At 40.7% G+C, this 19,606-nt stretch overlaps 1 protein-coding gene and 1 non-coding gene across 13 annotated transcripts in view; both read right to left on the bottom strand.

Annotated features, from left to right (window-relative positions):
• The window catches only part of Lpp (LIM domain containing preferred translocation partner in lipoma), a 608,013-nt gene that overhangs the window by 105,209 nt on the left and 483,198 nt on the right, over positions 1-19,606 (bottom strand). The window lies entirely within an intron of this gene.
• Positions 6,757-6,888, bottom strand: LOC115029631 (small nucleolar RNA SNORA17). The gene has a single exon (XR_003835197.1). It is a non-coding gene; the product is annotated as a small nucleolar RNA SNORA17 (small nucleolar RNA).

The following is a 19,606-nucleotide window of genomic DNA, read 5'->3' as shown; positions in this document are numbered from 1 at the left end:
TCCCTGACCTGTTTGAGTTCCAGTCCTGACTTCCTTTGGTGATGAACAGCAGCATGGAAGTGTAAGCTGAATAAACCCTTTCCTCCCCAACTTGCTTCTTGGTCATGCTGTTTGTGCAGGAATAGAAACCCTGACTAAGACAAATTGGTACCAGCAGAGTGGGGTATTCCTGTGACAACCTGACCATGTTTTGGGGAGGACTGTGGAAGGACTTTGGAACTTTGGGCTTGAAGATCCATTCATTGTTAAGAGCTCTGTCAGATGTTGTGTAGGAGCTTGGAAGATAATGCTGAGAACAGTGCAGAAGATGGAGGCCTGGTTTGTGAAATTTCAGAGGGAAAATTAAAGACTCTCTTCAGGGCCATTGCTGTTTTTATTGTGAAGATTTTGTAGTTCTGGTTAGCTGGGGCTGAAGAATCAGCTGTGATTAACAAGATACCAGAACTACTAAAGCAAAAACTTTGCATTACTGGGACTATTGATGCTGGTTAGCTGGAGCTAAGAAATTAGCGGTGATTAAGAAGAGACCAGCTTCGTTGAGGTGACATCTTCTGGGAAGTGTTTTCTGAAAGCACAAAGAGGCTGTGTTCCAGAGATAGGCAAGGTTGTACTCCTTCTGCAGTGGGACTTGGTAATGTGTAAGGGTCACCCAGGTGGTACTGGTTTTGAAGGCATGAAGGGGTCACGCAGAGCAGCTGAGGCTCGGCACTGTGAGAGGCCATGGAAGGCCATTGGTGAAGGTGCAGCCCCAGTTGTAATTGAAGGCCCAGGACTGAAGGGGTCATGCAGTGTTTTGGAGATGCCAGTACCACGAGATGACCACCAAGAGCAGCAGCAGCAGTGGAGTACAGGCATCTGGAGCCCAGAGGACGACGTGTGTGCTACAAAGGGCATGGCTGGAGAAGTGACCCAAGCCCTTGGAGGAGCCCAGAAGATCGTGAGTTGGATCCCAGATGTTGGACAGTTGGAGATTGATTTTTGCTTTGATTGTGACTGTGCTCTGATATTTTCCCTCTTGAAGGAAGAAACTGTTCTAGTGGAGCCCACAGTTAAGAGACTTTTAATTGTAAAAAGACTTTGGATTTTAAAAGAGATGGATATTTTAAAGAGATTGAAAATTTAAGAATATGTAAAGACTGTGGGACTTTTAAAGTTATTTAGATCTTGGGGATGAATAAGAATGTAAGGGTTGAGGCTTACTAGTGATGTGTTTGTGTGTCAAGTTGACAAGGGGTCAATTGTACTGGCTATTTTTGTGTCAACTTGACACAGCTGGAGTTATCACAGAGAAAGGAGCTTCAGTTGAGGAAATACCTCCATGAGATCCAACTGTAAGGCATTTTCTCAATTAGTGATCAAGGGGGAAAGGCCCCTTGTGGGTGGGACCATCCCTGGGCTGGTAGTCTTGGGTTCTATAAGAGTAGGCTGAGCAAGCCAGGGGAAGCAAGCCAGTAAAGAACATCCCTCCATGGCCTCTGCATCAGCTCCTGCTCCCTGACCTGTTTGAGTTCCAGTCCTGACTTCCTTTGGTGATGAACAGCAGCATGGAAGTGTAAGCTGAATAAACCCTTTCCTCCCCAACTTGCTTCTTGGTCATGCTGTTTGTGCAGGAATAGAAACCCTGACTAAGACAGTGTGTGTGTGTGTGTGTGTGTGTGTGTGTGTGTGTATGTGTGTATCAGATTAGATTTTAAAGAACATATTAACATTTAAACAGTAACAGACTATAATCTAGCATAAAATTCTAGGATTAGGTATAGCTCAGTGATAGAGCATTTGCTTAATATATACTAGGGTCATGTGTTCAAACTACAGGACCAGAAGGAAAGAGAGTAAATGATGGGACAGGGTGTGTATTGCTCTGAGTGGCAGCCTCTGTAGCCCAATACCCTGGGATCATAAGGGCCATAGTCACCTTGACTCCTTATAGTTCATGTCTACTAGGCAGAAACAAGATCCTACAAGATAACCATAGGCAACTAGGAACATCAACAAGGACCTGCAGTCTTTTGCAGGTCAGAGACCTAGCTTCATGAATTGCCAACACTTTTTGAGGCTTTGTATTACCTCGTTTCTAATTCATGGTACCCTTACATGGGCATACTACCATTATTCTTACTCTAAAGAAGAGGAAAGTAAGTTGCAGAAAATATCTAACTAACTTCATACCTAAACATCCTTGGATAAAATATCTATTCCAGCCCTACAGCTGCACTGCCTGTTCATCAGTGCAGATCTGGTATATGGGGCATTATGAAATGACTTCTCATTGAAGAAGGCTTTCAGCACTCCGTCACATTGGACTGACAGCCACTTCACACTCAAAACTGGGAGGGGTAAATGTTTCAATAAGTGAGAAGAGGTAAATATATTTCTCTCAGATTGCATGTGCTCCTGTAAATATTCCTTTGTATTCTTTTGCAGGATTGGAGCATATCTTAAAAAACAAACAAACTAACTTGAAACACTGAGGAAAAAAAGTTTAAGTCTTAAAAAACTGGACTGTGTCTGCTACAACTATATTAATGTGAAATTTCAGGCTATCTTTTTGATGTTTAATACAATTGTGATATTTGTAATATAGTTTATAGTTGTTTTATCATTAGACATATAGTTAGAAATGCTCCTTTAAATTCATATACTTTTCTGGTTAGAATAAGAAAATTAATTTTTTCATTTGTCACTCTTTTTGTAATTAGGCTGAAAACAAAACCACATCTCCAAACTTTACTGGCTTACTATCAAATCAAGCATACTCTGTTTGAAAAATGATGCCATACCTCTGAGAATTTTATGCCAACAAATGACATTTCACTGTAGAAAACACACTGAGGGTTGCGGAAAATAGATTAAAGCATGTGAACATTATTATAAATCCACTGGATTCGAATGAGAAGTATTTTTTATATTATAAATTCAATATAAGTCAACACACTTATTCTTCTATATTAACTTTCCCCTTTGTATAAGTCAGAAAGGACCACTTAACAGGATATCAGGCAGCACAAGGGATATAAGAAACATACTTTGGCAAAATAAGGATGGGGTCATGAGAGGGGCACAGTGGCTGGCTAGGCAGCAGTAGCAGCTGTCTTATTCTGGTTCAAAGTGCAGCACATGGATATATATCCTGAGCCTATAAGGCATCTGGAGAGTTAGACAGCTATCCCAGGTATGGGACATCTTTGATCACCAGCCTACAGTGAAAGCCTGCTCTAGAAAGAAAAATATTTAGTTTTCAATCTCCTTCACAACTGCTCCAAGGGTCTGCTCTTTGTCCAGTACTTCAGTGTGCTTTTGTGTGACAAGGAGAAGTGGACTAGTCACCACCAGTGCTTCTAACCATGACTGAGGAATTTCCTGTGTTCAACAGTCCAAGACATCATGTGTGGCACATTGCAGAGTAAAGTGCTACAGAAATATGCAAGGGAAGTCACATCTAAAACACCTCTGCAAGAGTTTCTCCAGGAAAGGCAATTGAGAATGGAATTTTGACAGGTAGAGGGGGGAGGCAGAAAAATGCTGCTTTCTGCCCCCCAACCCCCAAAGAAAGAATGAACATCTGTGGCTTACTGGATGCAAACCACTGGGCTCAACAAGCATCTGTGTGCTCGCCACAAAAGCAGATGGCCTACATTCTCAGAAACAATTCTCTCTTTATGTCTGGAGAATATTCTTCCAGAGTAGGTTGGGCTAACGTGCTGGACCCGGACCTGGGCCTGACCAGTTTTGTTACCTCCTTTAAATTCTTCCTATTCTTGGGATAAATTAGGGACACCAGCCTCAAGGGCAGCCAGTCTGACACCTTACAATTCACAATCATAGAAAGAAAAAAAAAAAAAAACCAGCAAAGTTAAAAATAGGTCTCCAAACCAGCAACAGAAAAAAAGGTGCCCAAATGTTCCCCCTTTACATTAACAAGAATATATAAACTATTCCTCAGGAGAGCATTCAGAATGCAGAGCAAGCAACTCAGGCAGAGGGTATCTTTGCTCGTAGAGGGACTCAGACAACACATTAGTAAAAGCATACCACAGCCTGTCACTTAGACAAAATTCTCAGTGCCTCAAACAGGAAATGCCAGAGGAATGTCGGCAGGCTTCTAGGCACCAGGGCATGAAGGAAGCACAGTTGACTAGGCAGCAGGAAGCAAGGGGCTCTGGCACAGGGCCGGCATGCAGAGCTTCTAAGCAATGAATGCTTAGCAAATCAAATAATCCAGGAGCAGAGGACCGGAAAGCTGATACACATACCAAAAGATTTCATATGTTACTACTGTCTGTGGCCAGCCTGGGATCCTGTGTACCTATCTTCTCTTTTCCACATGTAACAATGTCCTTAATGTTGGTGAAACCAAGTATATAAATCAGGTTTCCTTTATCCTGGGACACTACAGGGGCTTCCTCAATGTACTGAAACCTGTGGTTGTCATACTAGTACTATAAATTTAAATGCCTTATGGATGTCTTAATAGTTGAGCTAAGCCTGAATAGCCAGACTGAATTCCAAATGCATGATAGGCGAGATGTAAGGAGAGACTGGCAGTCTAGGAAAACCAATAGGCTAAGCAAGTACAGGATATGAGCTTCCAGAGGTATTTTCAAGCTTGCTTGCTGTTTGTATTTGCTCGAAAAAGTTATTTAAAACCATCTTCCTAGTAATAACTGTATGCAAAAGACATATTCAAGCAAGTCTATAAGGACAAAGCACCTCAAACTCTGCTATCCTTCCCTTTGTAGTCCTTTTCCTCTCTTGTTAGTCCTTTGCTTTTTTTGCTGGACAGTTGTATGCCAACTTGACACATGGTATAGTCATCTGAGAGGAGGAAACCTCGACTGAGAAAATTCCCTCATAAGATCACACTATAGGCGAGCCCATGGAACATTTTCTTATGATTGATGTAGGAGGTTATCGCCCACTATGGGTAGTGTGCCATCCCTGGGCTGGTGGTCCTGAGTTTTATAAGAGAGCAGGCTGAACAAGCCATGGAGAACCAGCCAGAGAGCAGCACTCCTCCATGGCCTCTATCATCAGCTGAATCCAGGTTCCTGCCTTCCTGTGCTTGAGTTCTTACCCTGGCTTTCTTCAGTGATAAACTGTGATATGGATGTGTAAGCAATATAAATCATTGTTTTATCAAAGAAATAATAACTCTAAGACAACTATCCTAGGCAGTTTTTCTATTTTACCTGTGTATATGCATACATATATCATATGTATGTATACATAAAACCTAAGATCCATAAGTAAAAAATAACTTACAGTATTTGTCTTTCTAAGAATTAATTAGCTTGATAAGATTATCTCCAGTTGCAGGCATTTTCCTACAAAAGACATTCCTTCCATTATTCTTCTGTTTTTGCTTTTAAGCTGAAACACAGGCCATGGAGGAATGCAGCTTAGTGGCTTACTCCCCATAGCTTGCTCAGCCTGTTTTTTTTTTTTAACTTAAAAATAATTGTTAAATAATTTTTATGTTTTAATTAAAATATAATTAATTATCCCACTTCCTGTATCCCTTTCCTGTCTCCAATTCTCCCTCATGCCTACCACTCAAATTGATATCCTCCTTTTCTCTATTATTGTTACACACACACACACACACACACACACACACACACACCACCTTCTATCCATTTTGTTCAGATGTATATGGATCCAGGGCTGACTGCTTTGTACTGGATAACCAATCGGGGCAATCCTGGGAGAGGACCGTCTCTCACTCTCAGAAGTCATTATGGGACCTGTAACAAGCGAGACTCTTCACTCTTCCACATGAGCATGTTTCCTGATATGGTCATTGTTCAAATTTTATTTATTCTTAATTAGTTTATTTTTATGTGCATAGGTGTTTTGTATACACATATGTCTGTGTACAATGTGTGCCTGGTGCCTGAGGAGACCGGAAGAGGGTTGTTACAGGCAGTTGTATGAATCACCATGTGGATGCTGTAAATCAAACTTTGATTCTTTGGAAGATCAGGCATTGCTCTGAATCCTCAAGCCATCTTTCCAGCCCCAACTTCATTCCTCCTTCAATGACGGACACCTAGGCTGGATACTTAAATTCATTACTGTGAATACTGCTCCCATAACTACCAATATGTAAGTATCCATGTGATATGCTGCCTTGCAGCCTTTGGGGTAAACTGCAAATAGTACTACCATCAATATGCAAGTATCTCTGTGATGTATACAGTATTTGAGCTAAGTGCCCACAAGTGAAAGAGCTTGGTCATATGGCAGACATAATTTTTAGTCTGAGAAACTCTGGTACACATTTTCAGAATGGCTGAACTAGGTTACATTCTTATTTGCATTGCATAAGGTCTCATTTGTGTTCACATCTTCTCCAGCATTCATTGTTATTTGGTTTTTTTGTGTCCTTTAAAAAAAACGTTTTTATTGTTTTTTTCTTTTTGTAAATTTCACATTATACACCTAGTCCCATTATACCTGCCCTCCACCCTTGAAACCTCCTTGCCAGCAGAGATAGGAAAATCTTATTGTGAAAGCTGTAGTGTGTCCCACAGCACTTTTGGTCTACACTTCTTTGCTTGCAAATGTTCATTGCAATGACTTGTTGGTCTGATACAAGGCTTCGAGCTTCTGCTACTCTATCAATACTGGAACCTCACTGGGGCCCTCAGTCTCAGGCACCATTCTTCCAGTCTCTGGCTTGCTCTCAAACCTGGGAACTGCTGGGGCCTGCAAGCCTCCAGACTGGTGGTCATTCCAGGCCTACTTCTTTCAGGGACTATTAGGCTACTAATCATTCAGATGTTTATAGATCAGAGAACTGAGCACAAGCATAGCCTCTCTCCTCTCTGCCACCTACTGATGCACATGTGACACAGCAGCCACACCCACAATGCTTCTAGGGGCAGTGCTATTTGTTTTCTCAATGACTGCCATTCTGACAGGGATAAAATGGAATATCAAGGGAGCTTTAATTTGAATTTCTATGATAAGTAGAATATATTGGGTATTTATATATTGGGTATTTATGTATTTTAAACTGTTCATTTCTTATTTATTGTGTCATTTGATTTCTTATTATTTAGCTTTTTTTGAGTTGGCTGTGTGTTCCTGATACTAATCTTCTGTCAGATGTATATAGCTCCATCAGTATATTTAAGAAAAGGTGGCAGGGATGTACTGTGCATTCTTAGTCTGAGAGATCAGTACTGAAACTTTAATGCCTGCCTAGGTAGTTGGCTTTAGAGTCTACCCACCTACTAACTTTGGAAATATAAATTCCTAAAGACATCTGGCCTGATAGAATGTTCATGAAACATAGAATACACTTACTAAAAATATTACCCTGCCTTTTGGCCACTGCAAGTTTCTTCTCAACTTAATTTCTACATAGTAATGTTTAGTCCCTCTTTTAACTCTGAAGCCATCCATATTGGCTTTCATTTCATGGTTGATCTGTTAACAGAAAAATTGATGTTAAGTATAGCAGCAACCACGACCAGAATATCTACTTTTGAGATATGGTTGGATTTATTCCATGATTTCTATCATGAAAATCTCTCTTACCTTTACCTCCACGCAAAGGTTAAACCAGCTCACTTTTAGATTTGTGGTAGAAAATATTCTAGTTTATTTTGGTTATTTCAGGGCAATCCTAGCCCTGAGGTGACCTGTAGGACATGTCTCTGAAGGTATTGTATATTGGCACCATAACAACATTATCTACCCAGGACATCAGCAAGTGGTTCTTACATTAATATAGTGTCTTGCATCTTCAGAAACTTTCTTACACACTGATACATCAGAACCTTCAATAATCTTGTATGGCAAAATACCAAGAGCCACCCTCAGTTCAACAATAAAAAAGCTGAAATGCCTGAAATTTCATGGCTTATGGAATGAACTATATGTTCAATCTGGAGTATTTGAACTAATTTCTAGCAATCAACTAAGACAAAAGAATATTCTGCAAATGAGGTAGAACCCATGTATGTAATCTTTAATAAACATATTGACATGAACAAGATGAACAGGAATACTCTTTACAAATGGAAAACTTGGACTCAGTTTGTTACAGGGAACTAGGTTTCCTCAAATGTCCTTTTTACCCTCTGTTTCACAAAAGGAACCAAGCATGTACACGTTCTCCAGTATCTCCTCTCTCTCCCCCCCCTCTCTCTCCCCACCCTCCACTCTCTTATTTTTCAAACCAGCTTATGGATTAATTTCCTTCAAAGCTGTTTTCCATATTACCCCCTTTTAATCTTAGACATTTATGTTTTATGTATTGATTGTGTTCAATCTAAACCTCAGATGTAGCCAATGTGATCATATTAAAGGTAGAGCCTTGAAGAGATTGTAAAGTCACAAGGGCATCTCCCTCCAGGATTTAAAAAGGCCTCTATAAAGAGGCTTCATGCAGCACACCACTGTGTAAGAGCATACTAACAAGTTACCATCCTTGAAGCACACAGGGGCCTTCATGAGTCAGCAGAGTCCCCGCCAGGATCTTGATATTGTGAATACCATCCTTTAGACCAATAAAGAAATCTCTACCCTCTACAAATTACATAGTCTCAGTTATTATGCCATAGCAGCATAAGGCAGACTATAACAATGTATGGCCACTAAAAGAGTTCTGTCTTACAGTACCTGCTCTAAGGGGGAAGACAGAAATATCAAAAGAGATGGAAATGGATGTATAATCTTTTGAATTTCTGTTTCACAGTGAACTTTAAATTAGATAACCTTCCCTGTTATCCAATGAGCTGGTACAGGAATAACCTTGTGAATGAGTTGAGAAATAGGTAACAAAACTGAACTTTGAGTTATGAGACAGTGAGCTATGAGTCATCTAATGACCCTTACATACATGGCTGGGACCAGTGGCAGGTGACAGTTGCAATTGGCACTATCTTCACAGGAAGCCAATTAGTTCTTTTGTCTATTTAGAGCCCAAATGCCCAGAATGCGCTATCGAGGGGATTCAGAACGTCCCAGAAAGTGAAGAGCATTGATTATTTCATTCAACTTTATTATTCATAATATAAAACAAAGGTCAAGAGACAGGCTGTGACTTGAGTAAGAACCTAGAGGAAGCCAACAGCAGAGCAAGGCTCTAAATTGAGGCCCTTGGGGACTCAAAAGTGATACTTTTTCAGGCTGTGCATACAATCTTCCAAACGTGCTATATTATCTATTCGTATCTCTGTACTAGCAGGTGAAATTTCCTGAGCATATGCATTTTCAACCTATGATGAAAACATTTCTTTGTTAAAAAAAAAAAAAAGCCTGGTACACTGCTTAGTTGCTTAGTTTACAAGGATGACTTCAGAACAAGTTAAACTCTTTGCCATCCAAGCGAGAGGCAAACCTGAGTGAAGAACACAGGTTCCAGGCCCTGTGTGGTCACATCCAGTTTAAATCAGTGGATGCACTGATTTAAACAATGTTGTTAAATAGAATACTCACTCCATGGGAGGGTTCCCATTTTGCGTTTTCTCTTAAATGAACATAAAGTAGGAGGAGTAATTTTGATCTAGATACATATGACCTGTGACCTTAGGCAAGCTACTTCCCTTAATGGAGCCCTATATAATATAGGAATATCATCCTTAGTCTGAGATATCAGAAGGTAGTATGAAAAAGGGTCTCCTCCCCTCTGAATTTCTATATGATATACACATAGACATATACACCTATATATATAGTATAAAATATGAATTCCTCTAAGATATATGTGGAAATAGAACATATACACAAAACAGTAAAATTTATGTATGTCTCAATGCTGTAAGAAATTACTAGACAGAAACCACTGAATAAGATGCAGGTAGGATGTGAGTAGATAGATTCTGAGGTAAGTACCTTTAAGCACTAGAAATGCCATTTATACTCTCAGTGCAGTGGGTGGGTGAGTATCAGGCATAGCTGACACAAGCTGATCACCTCAGAATTCAGAGACCCATGGGGATGGAGTCTCAGCACCTCCGTTCTTTCTCCTCATGCATCTCTGTAAAATCCTCTCTGCTGAACTGCCATCTGCATCTGATTCCATCTCCAGCACTTGCTTAGCAACACTGAGCTCTCCAAGTGCTGAAGTGACGTCTAGGGAACAGTTATTAATATCCGTATGTATGCACACAGTATGTGAAAATATGCAGGATTCAAAGCGATTAGTGTATTACTTGGAGGTAATGCTTCCCACCGGGACTGAGCTCCTGGAGAAAGCTCCCCCTGCTGTGACTGCCTGCCATACCCACTATCACTCACCGGAACATTTGGGATAAAAATGGTGTCAATTTTAAGGAAACACACTTCTCCATTTCTTTGTTAACATTTGAATAAAACATGAGAAGGCTTCTACTTTCCTCTTCCCTGCCTTCATTCAGAGAAAAAGCCCCTTCACAACCTTACTTTGTGTGTGAGAGGAAATGGTTGTCCTTTGCCACCTTCAGATTGGCAGAACTGCTCAGTTACAAATATTAAAGCTTAAAATCTATTCTAATGAACTCTGGTGAGACTTATATCTTCTAAGTTGCAGACAAATGCTTGGTAAAAGAAAACAGGAAGAAACTGTCAGAGTTGATCAGCCTGAAAGAGCATTAGAGACATCTGCAGAAGAAAGCATACAGTTCTATAGGAGGGGCATGGCTGGGCCAGAAGGAACACTTTCTGGACCACGTGAGACTCTGGGAAAAGGAAAATTTCCTAGGAGTCACAGATGGAGGCTGGTTATAGCCTCTCTGCTGTGTGTTCTGTTGCTGTGGTCACCATATGACCAAGAGGCATTTGGGGAGGAGAGGTCGTATCTCACCTTATAGTTTATAGGGTATCATCAAAGGAAGCCAAGGCAAAACCTCAATACAGGAACTTAATGAAGAAGCTGACTTCAGGCTCATCCTCAGGTACCTTCCTGCAATACCTTCTGTCATCTCAACACAAACTTAGACATCCATTTCTGAGAAGAGGAAATCTCGGTTGAGGGACCATCTCCATCAGATTTGCCTGTGTGCATACCTATGAGGCATTTTCTTGATTAACGGCTGATGCTAGAGGACCCAGCACACCATGGGCAGTGCCATCCTTGGGCAGGTGGGTCTGGTGTGCATAAGAAAAGGAACTGAGCAAGGTAGTGAACAGCATTCCTACATGTCGTTTCTGTTTCAAGTTCCTTTCCTGGCAAGCCAGTAAGCAGCATTCTTCTCTGGTTTTGCTTTAAGCTGTCTGGACTTTCTGTGCTGTGACTAAAAGCATGCACTCCAATGCCTTGCCAGCTAGCTACCTTTCTTATACAGCTGAGGCACACTCTTCTTACAGATGGTACATCCTGCAGCCTCCCCTAAGGACTCCTTCAGAGTTTAGTTTTCCATCCCAAGATACATTTTGTAAGATAAGTACATAAACTGAATCAAGGTTGAATCAGTTGTGGAGAAAATCACTTAGTGGACATTTCTGCATAGCCTTTCAAAACATTATGAAAGCAGGAGTGGGTGGGTTGGGGAGCAGGTTGGGGAAGGGTATAGGGGACTTTCAGGATAACATTTGAAATGTAAATGAAGAAAATATCTAATAAAAAAAAAAACTTGGAAATGGCCATATTCTCCTGCTGTCTGTAGAGCATTTCTGAGCAATCGCTCTTGTACTGAAGTTGTTCCTTATTTAGGCTATCATCTTCAGTAAACACTGCTAATTTTATAAGATGACTAATACCCATGTGCCTAATAATGAGAGAGACAAGTCAAAGGTCCTCCCTTATTGAGCTTATATGAAGCTCAGAGACCACGTAAAGCCATAAAACTAAACAGAAACTAGTAATATTTTCTTGTATCGCTATGTGATCCTATTTGAAGTCCATCTTAAGAAAGAGATACACAGAGGGAGTGCAAAGTCAAAGGTCTTTAGTGGCTGTTTGGACCATCAACACAGCTTGGCTCCACCAATATACTACTGAGTTCAAAGTGGAGACAGTTACAACAAATACAGCTTGCTTTATTTCTGAAACAAACTGTGCACATATTTGCGGCCACCCCACTAATTAACCTGGAGATTGCTCCTTTCATCTCCTCCGTGGTTTTCTCCCCCTAGTTACCACATGTTGGGGTTATTTTTTGCCATCTGGGATATATTCAAACTGTTCTCTTATAGGCACCAGAGAGAGGATGGTACAAATGATTAAGAGACTGAAGAGTCTGACTTTGTAGAAAGATTAAAAGAGCTATATATGTAACACACCGGGGCTGGAGGATGACTAAGGGGTGCCATGATGACGGCTATAAATATCCGCAAGGTGTAAACACTAAGGAATAATTTAGCTTGTGGCAGGTGGTACAACTAGGAGGGATGGTGCCTCAGAGAAGAGAGATATTTATTAAAGAGTAACTTAGGCACTTCAGAGGTTCCCCATGGGATATGCTGGAGGGAAACATGAAGAGCAACTTCAAGAGCAAGGCAGTGGGAATCAGAAACATGGGCTGGCCAAACTCTTGCTTTTGTAAATCAGTACCTAATCAAGGAAGATGGAGAGGTCTTCCAGCAGTGCTCTGAGGATGAATCCTGAGGACTAGGTGGTCCTACTGTCCACTGTCCACTAAAGCAATAAGGAGAGGAAGCATGAAGGGCAGTGATGAGCCCCTTTGTCTGTCTTGTCTATACCACCACTATCCTTAAGATAGCTTCTGAGGAACTTGCCAACTCCAAAAGATTGTAGAAGAGATTTGCTGAGCTAAAATCTTTGAACAATATATTAGAGGTTTTTTTTTTTTTAATTCATGCTTATTCAGAACATTTTAAACCATTTAGAATAGGTACTAAAGTTATACTTGAATGAACTATTTATTGACCTACTTATGTGGCAGCCTAGCAGAGACAGCAGTAACCTCCATGCATGGCTTGGTAAAAGGTTTTCTCCCTTTTACACATACATGGAATTTCCCAGTTAGCTTTCAAAGCCTGAATCCATTGGCTCCCTGCTACCTTATCAGCATCCTGTGCCCAACCTCTAAGCCTCCTTTTAGAGGGAATTTCACTCTTAGCTGAATCTTGTGGTTTGTCATGTGGCTCCTGAAAGATGTTCCATGTGTTTCATATTGCTTCCCTCCAAGACACTGCTTTCCACATACAACTTTGAACACTGGATTGATAAAAATTCACAGAGTAATAGAGGAATTATCATTCAATTTCTAGTAAAATTGAAAATATTTTAATAGAACAGTTCTTGGGCAAATGGCAACGAATCTTAACATGTAGCTGGAACAGGTAACACAGAATGTAAACATCCACATAAACAAGTGTCAAGTGATTACTGCACAGAGCAGGCAGGCATTGGAACTCACGAAGAAGAGAGAGATGAATGGGACCTGGCCTTTGCCTTCTCTAGAGCTCATAGGCACACAGTTGTTACGTAACATATAGAACCAATCAGGTCAGATTTAGAAGGGAAAGAGTAGACCCAGGCTTTGAAAACTAAGTGGGGAATTCTGTATTAGGGGAAAGATGGAAGACACACAGTCATGGAGCAAGTGAGAACACTGGCAGTCTGGGCCTAGCGACCTGTGAGGAGGGAGGAACTAGGCTGCAGCCCTGGGCCCAAGGCAGGGCAAGGAGTGTTTCTACAGAAGACCAACCAATAAAACACTGCCATGTAACAAATTGGATATATGTCTTAGGCCTTAAACATACATGCCTATATGCATGTTGTAATAACATCTCTAGATAAAAGTGGAGGAAGGGCACAGAGAAGCAAAGAGGGTGATAAAAGAGCTCATAAGCCCCTGTGAATATTCCTGCAAAGGGAGGAAATAGTAGTAGAAGAGAAATAATGCTTTTGTGCCTTTTCTCTACCTACTTACCAGGTAAGCCTTATCTTTAATCTGCAGGCAAAGACAGAGAAGCTCTGAAAAGTTATATCTCATCAACTATCACACAACAAATATTGGTATTCTGTCTAAACTCCACCCCCACAGTTACCTGGCAAGAGCCAGGTAGTCTGGCTCACTATAAGAGGGGCTGCTTGTCCACTCCTCTTACTCTTACTCCTGCCTTTCTCCCTTGCCTCTTGCCCCTGCCCCCATTCCCCCTCTCTCCCCATTCCCTTCCCCCCTCTCCATGTAGTCATGGTTGGCCTCTACTTCTCTACTTTCTCCTTTTCTCTGCCTTTCTCTGCCTCTTAAGTTAAGGGTACTCTTAACTCCACTCCCCCATGCCCTGAATAAACTCTATTCTACACTATACAGTCCTGTGGCTGGTCTCTCAGGGGTGTGGCTGGTCTCTCAGGGGGAAGGGGATGCCTTGGTATGGGCCTGATAAGGCACCCCCTTCACCCACAGCCCATCACACCCCCTTAGAACATATATTAACACCGCTTTATCTTTTTATGATCACAACAACAAATACAAGCAGAGCCAAGACTTGCTCGTTTGTTACTCAGTGCTAAAATCCATGCTGTCTATTATGCCTGGCTATAAAGTATGGTACCAGTAGTTGGCAGCATGGTTGGGGAAGAGGGGATGATTCCAAAAGTGTTTCAAAATACACAGAATAAAGGAACAGACTAAATGGGCAAAGAGGAAAGAGTGGAGGACAGCTTTCACATTCCCATTGTGGATATAGTTTGTGGGGGACCGTAGAAGTTAGTTTAATAAGGGCCCTCACATGTACATTTGTTTATGTGCCTTTATATCAAAGTATATGGTTTTAAATGTGGTGTGTGTGTGTGTGTGTGTGTGTGTGTGTGTGTGTAGAGGTAGGTAGGTAGGTAGGTAGGTAGGTAGCTACACTTGTGAATATTCATGACCTGTGTAGCTTTGTTGTGCATGGTAGTAGTTCAGTAGTTGTAAAACATAAAAACTCACCATGAAGAACAGTACTGGAGAGAAGAAGCAAGTTTTATATCATCCAGTCCCCAATATAAGCAAATACTACCCAATCGTTAGCAAATGTGTAGGAAAGAATAGTCACACGCACACACATACTAAACCAGACTGGCCTGACCAGATTCAAATAGAAACCTGGTTACCAAAACTTCTTACATACCCGCATGAGGCTACAGCAAGATGGGAATCTAGTTACTTGCCTAATAGATGCACTTATATCTTGTGACTACATCTCTGTCAGTCTCTATTCAGAAGGAAAGGTTTACAGGCACTGAGAGATGTTCAGTAGAGTGGTCAGAACTGCTACAGATAGGATGCTGCCCCAAGGAGAGCTGTAGGCAAGAGTCTCTTCTAGCTTTGGAATTTTTATGACAAAGCCCTCCTACTGTGCGCTTTAGTGGCTGGTTCTCAGGGAGGCAGGGGTGAGTTGTACTGTGCCTTTTACCTAACAAAATTCACCAGTAACACAAGGACTAGGGGGTGGGCTAATGCTCTTCTGTTCAATGTATCTGCATAGTTTCCCCTTTGCAGACCTAATCAAATCAACCCTGACACAGAAAAAAGAACTCGGACTCCATTTCCATTCAAAAGCTTTTTTAGCTGTATGACATAACCAACTGATGCTCCCTGCCAGATTCACTAGAAGCACTACATCTGATCCCAAATCTGTCCATGATGATCAAAAGAGTGAAAAATCAGAGAGAAAGAAAGAAAGAGAAGAAGAAGAAGAAGAAGAAGAAGAAGAAGAAGAAGAAGAAGAAGAAGAAGAAGAAGAAGAAGAAGAAGAAGAAGAAGAAGAGAAGGAAGGGAGAGAGGGAGGGAGAGAGGGAGGAAGAGAGAGAAAGAATGGGTCTGATTCTTAAAATCTAAGTAGAACGCACTGGGAAAGTTTCACCAGGATATTTTACTTAGGTAAATAAGGTTCAATCAGGCACGTGCACACAAACTTTAAATATTAAGGGGAAAAGCATAAACAGGCCAAACTCATAATCCTTAAAGGAAGCCTTTAAGTTCTTATTGTTTCTAAGGAAGCCCAAAAAGGTGTGTGCAAATGAGGAAACTCTGCAGTATGTGTGGTTCACTAACCCTCGCTTAAGCATGCTTCAGTCTAACGAAAAAAAAAAAAAAAAACATTGTAGAAATGTACTTCATGGTGTTTATTTCCATATACTAAAATTTAAATTTTACTTCTGTGTCCGCATGTGTGCCTTCTTGCATGTGTCTGTACTGTGTACAAGCAGGTGTCCCGGAAGCCAAAAGAGGGTATTGGATCCCCTGGAACTGGAATTAGGAGGCTGTGAATACTAGTGTGGGTATTAGGAACCATGTCGTGGTTCAAAGAGGAGCAAGTCTTCTTAGTTGCTAAGCCATACTATACTTTTGAATATTCTGTAAATGTAATAACCAAGGCCATTTTACGTAAATGTTTTGATTATTTTTAATAAATGTAAAAGCTATAGTTAACACCATACCAAGCCAGAACTATCACCCATGTCTTTCTCTTGGCATTCCTCCCTTCCCTCAGCAAGTCAGTCTTTCACATTTTACCAGTTTATTTCCCTATGTGTCCATTTTACTGTGTGAAGATGATGCAATTTGTCCTTTCACCTACAGATGGAGTCTTGGGCCGCTGCCAATTTTGACTGCTACAAATAAAGCTGACATCAACCTCTATGTTCAAGTCTGTGTGAAAACAGGGGTTTTGTTTGCTTTAGGCCAGCATGTTGGAGAAAAGCTTGGTTATGTTTACTGTGTGTTTAATTGTTAAAGACACTGCTAAGATCTTTTAAAAGTATCCATTTTATGATCCTGTCCTCAGCAGTTCAGGAGAATCTCAGTCATTTCACATCCCAGTTCGCACCTGGGCTGGGACGTGGCAGAGCCTTGAATCTCTTCAATTTGAATTTGTTCCTAACTCACATAAGGGGACACTTTAGGAAGTTTCTTCTCTGAGACCACAGATACCAACCATATTTTTAGTTGATTACTTTTCACAGAAAAGTATCTGTTTAAACCTTTTGCCCCCTTTTGTTTTTTGTTTTGATTGAGTTAGAAACCTGCTTTCTGTTACTGGACACATACGATTTTGGATGCATGGCTTGGTGTTTCACATTTCAATGGTTTCTTCTGAGAACAGGTTTTAGATTTTTCTGCTTTTTGTTTTTTGAGGACAGGGTCTTGTTTCAAGCCCTGGCTGGTATGGATGTAAATTCTAGTTCTCTTTTCAAGAGTTTCCATGTCCTGGACTTACACGCTTTTAGAATGTTAATGAAATTGAATTTATCTTTCTATAGATTTATGTGGGTATATCCTACATTAAATCTTTGACTGCCCTAATTTCATAAGAACTTTCTTGGGAGTGTTTTTTGTTTTTCATAAAAACTTTATAATTTTGGCTTTTATTTCTAGCTTTTGATCCAAAATATACATAAGACTTCTATAGTTTAAAATTTAAAAAAAAGTCACCGAGCAAAACGAAAGAACACTTACAGCAAGGAACAGATACATCATGTTCATGGTTTGGAAGTCCTTTTAAGGAGTCAATGCTTCTCATTTGAATTATGAGTAATCCTGCGGGCTTTATCAATATGAATTGACAAGTCACTTCTAGAATGCACAAGGATGCAGAACAGTCCAACCAATTTTGACAATAACAGAAGTGGAGGATATTTTGTTCTCATCATCTATCTAAACAAAAAAGAAAGTGGAAAAGGGAGATGCTGTGTTGCTCAGCGTGGAACTGACCTTGTAACATTGTTGCCATAGCCTCTACAGTTGCTGAGACACATACCACTATATTTAACTTGCTGAAGGATGTAAACTGTTTGAAAGCAAGATTTACTGTAAGGCACCATAACTGAGGCACAGGATATACTGGCACAGACGTGTAAAATTTCAAAAGTGGCAGGTTTGGTGACAAATGTCTTTAGTTCCAGTAACTGGGAGTCAAAGCCAGTTGGATCTCCATGAGTTTCAGGCCAACCTGATCTTCACAGTGAATTCTAGACCAGCAAGGGCTACACAGTGAAACCCTGTTTCAAACGGATGAAAAATAACAAAATGAAAAACACCTTTGGGGTTGGAGAGATGTCTCAGTGATTAATAACATTTGTTGCTCTTCCAAGAGCAACACATGGCAGCTAACAATTGATTGTAACTTTATTTACAGGGGATCTTATGTCCTCTTCTGGTCTCTGTAGCCACTAGGCGCACACACAAGGTGCACACACTTTTATAGTATTTGCATGTGTTTACATGTCTCATAATTAATTATGTAATACTTCTTTCCAGAAAGGCATCTGTCTATCTCTTATAAGACTAGTGTTTTTGTCTCATATCTGTTTATTTCCTAAATATAATTGTGTATGGCCATGAAAGCAGACTAGGCGGAGGATCAGCAAACAGATTTTATATTTTATCAGTAGACCAGAGTTAGTGTTTAGTTTTATATTAAACAAACACAAAACAACCCACACTTGTTTTTTGTATTTATTGGCTTAAGTTTTTTCATATATTTTGATTATATTCCTCCCCTCCTTTGCTCTTCTAAGATCCTCCCCATCTCCCCCTGTCCTACACACAAACAAAACTAAGCCAAACCAAAACAGCACATACACACAAAAAAAACAGAGTTAATTTTGTGTTGGCTATCTACTGCTGAGCATGGGTTCTGTCTTGAATAGTGGCTGTTAGACCCAGTGACACTCTATTGGAGTGATTTTTTTACTCTTCCAGCTGATATCAATTTCCAGTAGCTTCTTGGTTAGGGATGGGACTCTGCTCACTTTCTGGTCTCTGTGCTGGATTTTGCATGGCTTCTGCAAGTCTTGTGTGTGCTGTCACTCTGTGAGTTCATGTGTACCAGGTCTAGTGTGTCTGGGAGACCCTGCTTCCTAAGAGTCATCCATTACCTCTGGCTTTTAAAATCTTTCTGCCACCTCTTCTGTATATATTCTTGAATTTGGGGAGGAGGGGTGTTGATAAGCACATTCCGTTTAGGACTGAGTGATCCAAAAATTCTCTCACTTTGTACACACTGTTGAGTTTGTATGTTAATTACCATTTATTGTAAGAAGATGGTGCAAATGAATTATTTACTCTAGCTAAGCCTGTATAAGAGACATATGACCCTGGTATTTTATTTACAAGTTGTAGGCCTGGACTGGGCAGGTTCTGAGCTATTCTCACCTGCATCCAAATCATATGCCTTCTTACTTGCTGCTTGAGTCTTGCCCAGGCTCTTTCTGTTACAGTCTTTTGTCCTCAGAGTATACTTTTCTATTCCCATGCTCCTGGTCCATCCTGTCTACTTCTCTAGATTTTGGGGTTCAGAATTTAACATTTGTATGCACAGCACCAGACCAACCCCTAACAAGAAGGTTCTCTAATCAAGACTGAGTGACACACTGATTCCTTACCATAACAATGTGTAATCGGAAGTCATTTTACTGTTATATTCCTTTAGCAAAATATAGTTGTAGGGTTCCCCCGCCCAGCCCTGGCCCATAAAATATCTAGTTTCATGTTCTTGGCCACTTTAGTAGGGTCCATTTCATGGAATAGGCTGCAAATCGAATCAGAAAGTGACTGGTTACTCCTACAACACTTGTGCCACTATTGCAGACTATATCTTGCAGGCAGGTCACTGTTGTAGGTTACGGGGTTTGCAGCTGGGTGATGTTGCTGATTACTGCTCTTCTGGTTGCATATAAATTACCTCCCAGTGCCATGCATACTAGGGAAGGAGGTGAAGC

The sequence above is a fragment of the Mus caroli genome, unplaced genomic scaffold (assembly GCF_978045245.1).
Source record: "Mus caroli unplaced genomic scaffold, Mus_caroli_1 scaffold_17, whole genome shotgun sequence".
In the NCBI taxonomy this organism is placed as follows: Eukaryota; Metazoa; Chordata; class Mammalia; order Rodentia; family Muridae; genus Mus; species Mus caroli.
This window is presented reverse-complemented; position numbering and strand designations above follow the sequence as displayed.